The sequence below is a fragment of the Platalea leucorodia genome (genome assembly GCF_965183815.1).
Source record: "Platalea leucorodia genome assembly, chromosome: 6".
NCBI lineage: Eukaryota > Metazoa > Chordata > Aves > Pelecaniformes > Threskiornithidae > Platalea > Platalea leucorodia.
In genome coordinates this window covers 2700266-2712807 of record NC_138828.1, presented here as the reverse complement: position 1 = coordinate 2712807, position 12542 = coordinate 2700266, and the positions used below count along the sequence as shown (strand labels likewise).

Below are 12542 nucleotides of genomic sequence, written 5' to 3'. Positions count from 1 at the left end.
CTCCGGTGGTGCTGAACACCAACGGCCGCCGCGCCGCCCCGCCCCGCCCGGGCGGGAGGCGGGGACGGGCTGAGGGGAGGCCGCCCCGCCGGCCCTTCTTTCCCTCCCCTGCTCCCCCCGGGAAGCGGCTGGCTGCGGGCTGCCTCTCGCTCCCCCCCCCCTTCCCTTTTAATTTGTATTTTATTTTATTTTAACCCCCCCTTCCTCCCCTCCCGCGCCGCGGCGGCGGCGGCCCTCCTCCCCCCGCCCCCGTCGCCGCGGCCCCGCACCGGCCCCGCCATGGCGACATGAGCCCGCCGGCCGCCGCCGCCGCCGCCGCCGCCGCCCCGGAGATGGGGCCCGCACGGTGCTGAAGCGCCGCGGAGGAGCCCCGCCGCCGTCGCCCCGCCATGGGGTGCTGATGGCCGGGCCCCGCCGGGCACCCCGCCGCCGCGCAGGGGAGGTGAGATCGGGGGGCGGGAACGGGGCGGGGGGGGGGCGGTGGGGGCGGGGGTCCCCGCTGCGGGATCGGGTGTGCAAGGCACCGGGGGGGGGTGTGCGGGTGTGCACTGCGTGCACGGTGCACGCGTGTGCAACGCAGCGCGCGAGTGTGAAGTGCGTGTGCGCGCAGCGCACCGTTGTGCGCACGGTGCGCGCAGGGCAGCGGTGTGTAACGCGTGTGCAACGCGCGCGTGCTTTCCACGGGCGTGTGCAAAGCCTGTGCGCATTGCACGGGCGTGTGCAAAGCGCGTGTGGATTGCACGGGCGTGTGCAAAGCCTGTGTGCATTGCACGGGCGTGTGCAAAGCGAACGTGGATTGCACGGGCGTGTGCAAAGCCTGTGCGCATTGCACGAGCATGTGCAAAGCCTGTGCACATTGCACGGGCGTGTGCAAAGCGCGCATGGATTGCACACGCTTGCGCAAAGCACGCGGGGATTGCACGGGCGTGTGCAAAGCACGTGTGCGTTGCACGAGCGTGTGCAAAGCCTGTGCACATTGCATGGGCGTGTGCGAAGTCTGTGGGCATTGCACGAGCGTGTGCAAAGCGTGTGTGCATTGCACGGGCGTGTGCAAAGTACACGTGGCTTGCACGAACGTGTGCAAAGCCTCTGCGTTGCACAAGCGTGTGCAAAGTGCGCATGCATTGCACTGGCGCCTGCAAAGCCTGTGTGCATTGCACGGGCGTGTGCAAAGCGTGCACGCGGGTGCAGCGCATCCTTCGAGCGGTGCCTTGTGTGTGTGCTTGCGCGCCGGGCGCGCAAAGCGTTGTGCCTGCAACGCTGCCGGGCGCCGCGCAGCGCTTCTCTGTGCGCGCGTGTGAGTTTGCGTGCGCGTGTGCAACGCCCACGGGCGTGCAGGATGCACGCCGTGCCCTCCTCGACGCCCCGGTCCCGTCCAGCAGCGCATCGTGCCCCAGGTGTGACTCGGTGGCGCACGTAATTCGGTTTTGTTCTCTTCGCGTGCTTCGCTTGCAGAGGTGGGCTGCGCTCGCCTCCCGTCCTCCTTTGCCCTCCCATCCGCGACGGAGGAAGTTTGCTTGAGAGCAGAGCGGCGTTGTGTTCTGTGAAGCTGTCCCCGGAGGGGTGAACTGAAGGAGTGGGGTTACCGCCGCTTGTTTCGTGCCGCTGGTAGAAAGAAGACTGGCAAAAAATCCTCCTGAAAACTTGTCCCTTGAACGCAGAAAAACCTGTTCCCTTACCCTCCCCTTTTGACCCTGTGAAGGAGGGAAAAAGGAACAATCCTGCGTTTTCCCGCTCTTAAAAGTAAGGGTGTTAGACTGCTTCGAGCCTGAATTTTAGAGTGCTTTTCAGCATCGGCCTTTGTGTGTTCCCAAAATGTGTGCTGTGACAGCCCGTACGTGGCACAGCCCCTTTAAAAGACAGAACGGTGAGATTTTTTTTTTATTAACCAAATATTTAATTTGAGCAAAACGCCTGTGGTTGCGAAGCTCCCCTTTCCGGAGCCTATCTCCCCCTTTCCCTCCAGGGGTGGCAGACGTGGCCGCCCCCCGGCTGCCTGGGCCCCGATTTAAAGCTGGGGGATGCATGCAGAGCCCGGGTTTTGCAAGGCGAGGCTGGGTAGGAGTTTGTCTCAAAAAGCAAATTATAGCATCTTCTCCTCGTCTCGAAGGTTTGGTTTTGGATCCCTACAAATGATTCGGTTTTGGTAGTCTGGCTGGCTCGTAAAGCCGGGGGACGGCTCGCTCTCGCCTGTGCCTGCACGGACCTTGGCGTGGGATGCGGGAAGCCGGTCTTTTGGCTTCTCCCCCGCGGGAATTGCACTTTGCCGTGGCATACGTATACTTCTCATTGCCCTTCACCCCTATTTAGAGCTTGTATAGAGCTTGACATGGCAGAACTCATCTCAGATGGGCCTTTTACTGCGTCCGTTCTGTATTCTTACCGAGTCCTGTGCTTTGTTTGCTCCGGGTTCTTACTTAAAAATACTCTGAGATTGCTTCTGTCCTTGCATGATAAGAGCCTTGCTCTATCCGGACCCTTTCCACAAAACATCCTGCTCTGTGGACGCCTGCCGGGGCCGGGCTTTCCCACCGCTTCGTGTTCGGGGCATCGCGGGGCTGCGGCCAGTGGCGATGGGAGCCGATGGTCAGCAAAGCAGCGCTCCCGTGGGGTTTCTCTGCTCTGGCCTCGCCGTCGGCGGCTGTTCCTGGATGCAGTTGAGGGCGTTGACGTGCCTCAACGCAGCTGGAGCTTTGCTGCGTGCGGGGCACTCGGAGAGACCCCGTTGTCGGCCCTCCCGCGTGCCCTGGCCTTTGCCAGGAGCGCAGTCCGGGCCAGCTGTGCGGCCTTCCCTGCTGGGCTCTTCTGCACAGCCAGGTGGTAAAAGGGAGTTGGGGTTGGTTCAGATGTAGTTTTAGGGAAACGGTCGTAGCTCAGCGGTCCGTATCCCTACATCCTAGAGGCCTTGGGGTGACTTGGTCTGAGGGAACGGATAAGTCAGGTGTTGGGAACCTGTGTTTTCCAGGACAGTGGAGCATCCAGAGCTATCTGTCTGCCATCTTACATTAACACTTTGATGCAAACAACATTTACTTTCTAAAGTGTGTTATTTTCCTGTTTTCAGATTATTTGTTATAGTAACACTCACAGACATTTATCAATTTAAATAGACTTCAGTCCAAGCGTGAGGCTGTTCAATGCCACTACCTTTCCTTCTGTCAGTGCCCTGGGAGAAACTTCTCAAGTCAGTAGGACCCAAGCGTTAAGCTTTTTACAGCTCTGAGCATCTCCCTTTGCCATTAGTCTTTTACGTTTTTCCCTTCTCAACTTTTTTGTGCTCTGCTGCTTCTCGAGCAGGCCACAGAAATGAGTGGTGGAGCGTGCCTTCCCCCAGGGCCTGCGTGAAAGATGCTTTCCTTCGCACACCTGCAGCAATGCGCTGGTTAAAGCGGTAATTAATCTTGACCTCATGCTGAACTGGCTTTTTGGGAGCACGTCTATTCACAGGTTTAATCTTTGTGGCTTTATGTGGCACTTTTTAGGAAATAAGACTTGGTGCAGCTGTCCTGCTGATGTAAATGATCCATCTAAACTGAGTGATAGAATGGATAAATACACCATCTGCAGTTTATTTCACGCTGCTCCGTAGCCTGCCAGAGAGAGAGTTTAAAACAGCTGGGCAGGACCAGTGGCTCCAGGAAAACGAGACCTTGTATTTTGGCCACCAAATGATAACCCTTAGGACTCCGTTGCTCAAAATGTGAGTGAAGGAGAAGACCTCTATCTCCAGATGGAGTGAAACAGGGTTGTGGGATCTGAAGGTCCTCCCCTGCAAGGTGTAAAATGGTTGTCTAGAGCTAACCCAACAACAGCTTGTGGCTGTTTTCCTTTGCTATCATGACTTTGAGGGGCTAGAGAAGGTACAAACCCAGGTGCCTGTCACCAGGACACCCCGACAAAAAGCAGGGAATCCAGGCTGGCCATGCAGGAGATGGATTTCACAGGGGATTCTGCTTCACTGAGAATAGAGAGTAGTTTCTTTGAGAATTCAGGACAATAATAGCTATTTTCAAATGCCAAAAAGCCAAGGTGAAGTCATTCAGATGGAAGGAAAATCTCAGGTGTCTCCCATCTCGGTACAAAGCAGATGTGGTCTGAAATTTTCCCTTCCTGTGTGTTTGCTCACTGCAAATATCATCATCACTGATTTATTAACCATAATGGGTATTTGCACTTGCTAGGCAATAGACTCATCTAAAAGCTCACTCATGAATAACATGTTACTGCAGATGCTCCATTTTGCTCATCAGACATCAAACACTTGCTTTACTGGGATGATGGGAGGTGCTGGATGAACCCATTTGCCAGAGGCATTTGCGCCTTTTTGGTGGTATTTTGCTGTATACAGCGAGATCCTGTTTCTTGGCTGGGCTAGCTCTTGACTACAGTGGTCTGTTAGACAAAGAACTCGGCTCCCAAAAGCTTGAACCTTTACCTTCCTAACAATTTTAACTGTAAATCTTGGGGTTTAACTGCTGCCGCGCGGCTGGAAAGCCTGCTTCCTTTAAGGATGCAACCGCTGTAATAACATGACCATCAAATGCAGCTTAGCCTCCGTTTATGAAAGCACCGCAAATGCATCTGTACTTGCATGGCTAGGAGCAAAGGGGGACCGCGCACAACACGCTTCGGGGAAGCGGCAGGAGAACTCTGACGGCCATTACGCACTGCCCCAGACATACTGTTTTCTCTGTATCAGTGCCCCCACCTCCCAAAGTTTCCTTCCCCGAGTTGATTTTTCTTTTATTTTAGGCTGAGGACTGTTGTTTTTAACGATGTCCAGAACTGGGGATATCAAGGCTGTTTCCTTCATACCGGTTGGGCAGGAGAGATGAGCGCCTAGGGAAGAGCCAGGACTGCGCCTGTGCCATCCTATTTTTGCGGACAATTGGAATTAGGTCCTTTTCCATATTGTCTCAACAAGAGGCTAATTAGTCAGCAGGCTCGAGCTCCTGGAGGATAATTACGCTTTATGACTGCGGGTTCTCTTTGGTTGGTGAGACAGAAGAGACAGTACCCTCAGAGCCTAAGAATGCTGCTCGGCAGCTACTGTGCTGTACCTCATAATTGATCTATTGTTTCAACAGCAGATAATTCCTCATTTCCTCATAATTATCTCTTTTTAGTGCCTCACACTATATCCTGATATTAGCTGTAATCACTGATTATTTACCCTGAAGCCAATCAGAATCTGCAAAGCGAAATATCGGCCTGGGCGAGCAGTTATGCTTTCAGCTAAAATTCTCTTTTGTTGTTGTCAAGAGGAATCAAGCCATTGTAGTTACACGTTTTTTGGATGTGGGTGTTGAACTGGGTATAAACTTGTTTGGTTTTGTTGCTGTTCATTTATGTTAATGACCGACTACCGCCGAAAGACAAAAAGAACTACTGCTGAATCCTGTCTCTGTGTTTTTGCCCACAGAGGCATTGTATTTATTTGGTTTCAGGGGATTATATTACTCAAAAGGTGTTGCGTGATGCTTTAGATTCTGAATGCCTGTTGGCCCTTGTCTGTAGAGAGCTAGCTTTCATGAGCTTGAAAGCCTCTGGCCCTATTTTATGAAATTACTGCTCACTCCCATACTTTGTGAGCTTGATTTTCCTCAGAGTGACTTCCTTCAAGTTACTGTTGATTTGTACCAAGTTATATTGGTGACAGGAGAAATGAATCATGCTCCACATGTGTTGCTTTTAGGCAACTAGCAGTGAGACATTACATAATGCCAGGTTTGGTTTGCCCTTTTTTTTTATTTTAAAGCCTTCCTGGTCTGCTTTCAGCATTTGCTGCCTGAAGAACCCAAGAGCTGCTCTGGGCCTACAGCTGAGCCCTCACAACTGTGCTGCTTTGAGCCTAAACCCCTTAAGATCAGGGAGTGGTTGAGGCTGGAAGCAACCTCTGAAGGTCATCTTGTCCAACCTCCCTGCTCAAGCAGGGCCCACCTAAAACCAGTTGCCCTGTACCATGCCCAGATGCCTTTTCAGTATCTCCAAGGATGGAGACTCCACAACCTCTCTGGGCAACCTCTGCCAATGCCCTGTCACCCTCACATTGAAGAGGAGCTCCTGATGTTTAGAGGGAATGTCCTGTGGTTCATTTTCTGCCCCTTGCCCCGTCACTGGGCACCACTGACAGGAGCCTGGCTCCATCTTCTTTGCACCCTCCCTTTGGGTATTTATATATATATTAAGAAGATTCCCCCTCAACACTCCTCCTAAAGCAGCCCATGATGCCATTAGCTTTCTGTGCCACAAGGGCACACCGCTGGCTCGTGGCCAGCTTGGTGTCCACTAGGACCCCCGGGGGCCTTTTCTGCAAGGCTGCTTTCCAGCCAGACGCCCCCAGCATCCATCGGTGCCTGGGATTGTTCCTCCCCAGGTGCAGGACTCTGCACTTACCCATGTCCAGGTCCCTCTGGGATGACAGCATCAGCCGCTCCTGATTTGTGCTGATTTTTTGATGTTTGGTGTCACCTGCAAACTTGCTGAAGGTACAATCTGCCCCGTCTCCCACATCATTAATGAAGACTGGTCTGGAATGAGTATTGACCCCTGGGGTACACCACTAGTTACCACCTCCAGCTAGACTTTGTGCCACTCATCACCACTCCCTGCACACTCAGTTTCATTCATTTCATTCCTCATTTCATGAGAGTTTTCACACTCATTCAGTCGGTGTCATTCTCATTTTCAGTTTCATTCATTTCATGAGAGTTCTCACACTCATTCGGTCAGTCTCATTCTCATTCAGCCAGTTTTCAGTCCACCTCACTGTCTGCTACTCCAGCCCCTACTTTCACTAGCGTGTCCAAGTTTTCCCTAGTCTTCCTTTTGTCACCTATGTGCTTATAGAAGCCCCTCTTGCCTTTGACATCCCTTGCCAGATACTATTCCAGCTGGGCTTTGGCTTTCCTGACTTCATCCCTGCCCGCTCAATGTTTCCGTAATCCTCCCAGATTACCCAGGGAATCGCCCATTACAGTCACTCACTCCTTCTTCCTAGAGGTCTTACATGGTTTAGGGTCAGGTAGCCCGTATCTTTTGCTTAAAGGCACATCTAGCACCTCTTAAACTTTGAGGGTGGCAAGTCTATTTTGTAGTTGTAAGCCCTTAGGTGGGACAGGAGCCTTCCTTTTAGTGCCAGAAGTCACCAGCTTCCGCCCTTGCCCTTCTCCAGAGGAGTCACTTACCTTGGTAGTGGGGGTAGGCGCTGCCTGTTTCTCTGTTACAGATGGGGGCTGAGGCTCTTCAAGCTCCCCGGTCCCAGAGAGGATCCTGCCTGTCTGCCATGAACCTTCTCTGATGCTGCACAGCCTGCTCGCTTGCTCCTGTAACTCCTTCGCTTGGCACCGCAGCTCCTCCAAGCCAGCATAGCTCCTGCAGGACAGAAAACCATCTCTCCCAGCCCCAGAGAGAGGCCCCAGGCACTCCCTGCAGCCTGGGGCTTGGAGGGCTGCACCCACCATCCAAAGCTCTGCCTCCATCAAAACCTCTACCCTGGCGGGGGCAGCTGCTCCACGGTGGGCCACCACCATACCCGAGACCATTTACACTGGAAGAGATGTAGCTGAGTCCCCCTTCACAGCAGCTTTTTACCTAAACTTCTAGCATTTGGTGGTGGTGTTTTGGGCCTGTCTCTTATATAGACTTGGCCCAAGCGCTGGCTAAAAGGGTGCTTGACCCTCCCTAATTAGGGGCAGCTGCACCCTAGATCCAGGGCAGCTGATCATGCTCGTTAGGAGCTGCTAGAGCTTCCTCAGCCCCACGGCCCTGTGGCTCCCCTTACCGTGTCCTTACCTAGCAACAGCAGCACCCTCAAGTTTCTCCGAGGGTTCCCAGGTGTTCCCCAGTGATCCTGGACCTTGTCCCCAAAAGATCCAGAAAGTCCCGAAGCAGAACCCAGAGACTGCTGCGCAAACCGCGGCTGGTTGCCTCTGGGAGCTCCGCTCGTTCCTTTGCCGATGGTGTACAGAGAGTTTGGTACAGGGCTCAACCATTGCTTTCTTGGATTTACTCGCCATTTAGGATGGAAACAGCATAAAAACAATGGGCGTCATTTCAGCAAACACTCGTTTATAGTTGCTTTATACCTGTCTCGTGCTTCGGTTCTGATGGTAGCACCATCTTTTCGGCATGTGACCGCCAATTGTCCCATAGGAGGGCTGTCTGCCCCTGATGTGATACCCCAGTGCACACAATAAGGGCTGACATTCCTGACCTGGCAGCACGGCTCTTCCCGAGCGTTGAGATCTGCCTGCCGAACAATAGCAGGGCCCATTCCTACCGAAACGTTAGCCCGAGCCCCTTGGCTGATTTTAATAAACGTTGTGAGGAGTTTACATCTTCAAGAGGCATCTCGCATGCATAGCAGCAGCTACATGATGAGCCCACAGCGTTGAAAGAGTATAAAATGTAAGCATTTCTTTTGCAAGCGGTCATAAAATGGCATAAAGGGGTTTTGGTTTGCGAGGGTTTTGTTTTTGCTTAATTTAATCCATGCAAGCAAACAGCCTCCATCAGTTAATAACTTTTCCTTTGATTTTTAAGTTCAAATAAACCAAAATCTCAAAGCAGAACTGATGAAAGTATATTGAGTTTCATCTCCTCTTTGCATCAAACGCATACGTTACGCAGCTGGAGCTGGTCTCCTAGGGCTGGATTCTGAGCCTACCTTTTATCCGCAGTTTGCTTGGCGTGTGTTGCCACACGCCGCCTCAAAAGGGAAAGGAGCTGTGATTGAAACAGCTCGTTTGCCTTGCTCGCGAGCTGTGGCAGAGAAAATTTAAGCCGTTGCTCACCAAAGGCCCTTCTGGGCAAATGCTGCTTGGACGGACTCATCTTGGCGGTCGCGGAGGCAAAAAGGAAATGCAAACCTCCTCTGGCATTTCCAACCGGAGCCGTTCGGAAAGGGGGTAGGGCAGGCGTGGGTCTGGAAGCACGCCTGTCTCGCCAGGAGGGAAGAACGGTGACATTGTCTGAAAGTCCAGTCAGGAGTTCATCTTCTACCTTGTTTTTTTAAAAATCCCTACTTTGGAAAGTATCATTTAAGCTGCCCTTAAATAGCAAAACCCTGGTGTCAATCGTGAGGCTTGGGGCATGAAGGACAGCCGAGATTTCTTAGAACTGGTCTGGTTTATGGTTCCCGGGTGCGGGAGAGAACAGGCTGGGCAGCGAGCATAGATTTTACAAAGCGGTGGCTGCTGTAAAAAAAAAAAGAAGGAACGGCTCAGGCTTGTACCTGCAGAAACCCCCTGAGTGACAGCCATCAGAGAGCGACTTTACACCACCCCTGTCACCAGTGGCATTTAAAAATGCCCTCATCCAGGCGTTTTTTTTTGCCCCAAATTATTCCCCGTTTCCTCGATGATTTTTTTGCTCTCCTTAGGGAATACTGTGAAGAACCGAAGATGTTTATGTTTTCTACCGCGTTACTCTATGAACCGAAAGGCGGTGATGGTGCCGTGACAAATTCCATCTGAGCTTTCCGTTTTGAACAGAACAGAAACAGAAGATGGCGGTGAGAAGAGCGTACTGCTGCTGGGCACGATGCAGCCCTCTCCAGAGGGCTCCTGCTACTCCTCCCTGGTTGCTAAATAAGCCCTGGGATTTCTCTGTTTCAAAACAGACTTAAAAAATGCCTCCCTCCCATCAAAACATTGCTATGCATTCTCTTTCTGCAGTTGCAGACCTGCGTTTTTAACTGGCAGGTTTCTTTAAAATGTTTGGAAAAATCCTTCAGTTTGGAGAACCGGCACTAAAATGAGGTCAACTTTATTTGCACTCCCAGGAAAAATCTGGTTGGAGGAAAAGAAGTGGCGAGTGTGTGATGTACACGAGCCTGCCTGAACGGTGCTGCCAAAATATCTCACAGGCTTGCCTTTGTAGCAGGTTGTGGGAGTTAGCGCTGGGTGAGTCACACAGACAAATGGCAAGGGCCCTCTTCGTTTCCCAGCCTGAATAAAATTACCTCTTTCCGAATGTAGGTCTGCTGGCTGGCTTAGACACAAGTCAAATACGCTGCTTGTTAAAGGTGCAATATCATATGCGCGCCTGCGGTGCATTTGTGTTTGATACGAATGCATTTCTCATGGGGGAACGCATTCTTACTGTAATGTCTGTTAGTATTCATTCCGTAGACGTCAGTTCGTTGCTTCAAATACACTCGCTTATTTAGATGTTGAAATTTGAAACTATATTCCCAAACATCTTTTTTCCCAGTCATTGACTTGAAAAAGATCATATATTGTCTCACAACTCTGTCAAGCTATTTCCACTAACCGGGCTCTAACACGATTTACTTTCTACAACTCAAAACAGTTGCTCCCAACCCACGCCGGTCCTCTCCTTATCGCTATCGCATCAGGTTGTGCTTCGGAAAGTTGAAAAGACAGAAGGCTAGGCGCCGATTTCCAGTAGTGAGGCATTCACGGGAAATTTTGCTGTCTAAACCACAGAAACGTTGTCCTCTTAGAACTGTTACGCGGCACAGAAATAATGTAAAATTGTAAAAGTAGTTTACGCCTGCTGCTTTTTTCTTCTCGGATGTAAGCAACGCCGTAGGCATTTACCTCTGTCTGGCATAAATTTCCAGACTGCTTTACTGACGCGGGGCGAGGAAAGAGTTAAGCTAAGAGAAAGCCCCAGATACTAAAATTAACATCCATCCCACTCCCCCGCCCACAGCTTTGAAATTTCTAATCACAACTTGCAGTTAGACAATTTCTTCTAGCAGTGCAAACTACGTTTTGATCGTTCGAAATCACAGATGGCTGGCTGGAGCTGGGAGGAATTCAGTCTCCTTCCTCTCTTCCTTCTGCTTCGCCTTCCTCCCCCACCCAGAAAAGTCTGTTTTCAGGTCATCTGTAAGATTTCTATTATTGCTTGCTAAAGCTGAAGCAGATTTGGCTGCTGGTCGCTGAAAATACTTACGAGGTCTGCAGAAATGCGTGTGGTGGTTAAGCTCTCTTGGAATTACCCCTCGTGTCCAGAATACCCACCTGGATTTAGGCTGTCTCTAGTCCTAGAAATCTTGTTAGTTGTTCATGAAATGATCTATATTTAAAAAAAAAAAAAAAAGGCAAAACCAAACAACAACCCACAGCGAAAACAAAAGAGGTTTTTATTACTGTCCTGAATGATTTCAGTGATCCTGTTTACAGTGCATTTGTGTTGGCACCGCTGAATTGCAACTGGAGGCAGGGCAAAATCAGGAGCTGTGTTAGGAGCTTGTTCTGCCAGTGGATAATACTGTAACTGCATCCTTTGTCCGCAGGAGGCTCTTATTATTGTCAGTGCAAGTGATTACAAAGCTTAAAAAAAAAAAATAAAAATCGACTATTTCGACTATTTCGCATCCTCCACAAATGCACGCCTTCCCCCCCCAAACCAAAAAGTGTTTCTGGCTAGGGAGCTGTCTGCCCCAATTACTGCAAACACAAAACTGCTTTGAAAACTGTAGCCTGCAGCACTTAGCAGCGTGAAACTTCCCTAGGGAAACTGAAAGTACCTCTTTAAGTAAAGTTAGCTATAAACTTGGATCAAAAAGAGAGATCTTTATGAGATGGGTTACATTTTATGGACCAAGTCGGGGTATTTTTAATGGATAAGCAGGTGATTTTTAATGCCGCTCACAAGTGAAAACCTCGCGCCAAAGTTTTGACTCTCTAATTTCAGAGCAAGATTCAACCTGCAGCTCGTGACCTTGCCCACAGGAGACGTCAAAACAAAGCCGATGCGTTGACTTGGCTCGCTTCTCCTTTACTAACCTTCCAACTCGCCTTTAAGAAGTTTCAGCGTAGCCAGTTGGCCTTCCAGCGAAGATTAAGAAACTTTTTAAGAACTGTTTGAACAGTGGTTTAAAAACTCCCAAAGTGACCACAGAAAAAACCCTAAAGCTAAAGTTTAATTCTAAATCAGGGAAACAAGCAGAAAGCTAGGGTGAGTGAGTTTATGGTGACTGTCGCAGCTTCGGCAGTTCCTCCAGCCGCGGCGGGTCTCTTGGGCTCAGTCGCAGAAAAATGCATTCAAGTTTTTGGCTGGAGCAAATCTTTGCCGTCAGGGCAGGCTCAGCCCTCCCGTTGGTACTGCTGTTCTCTGCAGAGACGCCTGCTACGTTGCCAAGTAGCTTTACTGCTGATGCGAGCCTTGACGTTGCTTTTCCCCCGACGCTTAGGTTTTATCATCTTGATCAGAGCAGAGAGGAGAGTCCGGTCCCTCCGTGGTTTTCACCCGACTTCCCTGCGCTGGATTTCGGGAAGCTGTGCCAGCCATCCCGTTTCTCATCCTCTCTCGGCAGTGGCTCCCTTTGTGTTTCGTGAAGCGTACATGTAGAGCGTGCTGGCATTTTTTCTAAAATGGCGTGCATTTATCTGATTAAGAGCTATGTAAATTTAGATGCAAACTCGTTTCAGCCCTCAGGGTGCTTGGCGAGTTGCCTGGCATGCTCTCGGTGCTGGAAAAGTCTGCGCGCCACTGTTGCTCCAAGGGAAACTTTCAGGCGCGTCATTCCTCTTCTTTTTTTTTCCTTATAAAGGTTATTGTGCCTC

General features: G+C 50.9%; 1 protein-coding gene across 2 annotated transcripts in view; it reads left to right on the top strand.

Annotated features, from left to right (window-relative positions):
* The first annotated feature begins 244 nt into the window (after positions 1 to 244).
* The window catches only part of CCNI (cyclin I), a 32732-nt gene continuing 20434 nt past the window's right edge, over positions 245 to 12542 (top strand). The window contains exon 1 of one of the 2 annotated variants that reach the window (XM_082316218.1): positions 245 to 442. The gene's annotated coding sequence lies outside the window, so the exon portion shown is untranslated. The remainder of the gene's footprint in view (positions 443 to 12542) is intronic. The other variant, XM_082316217.1, reaches the window with a different exon arrangement.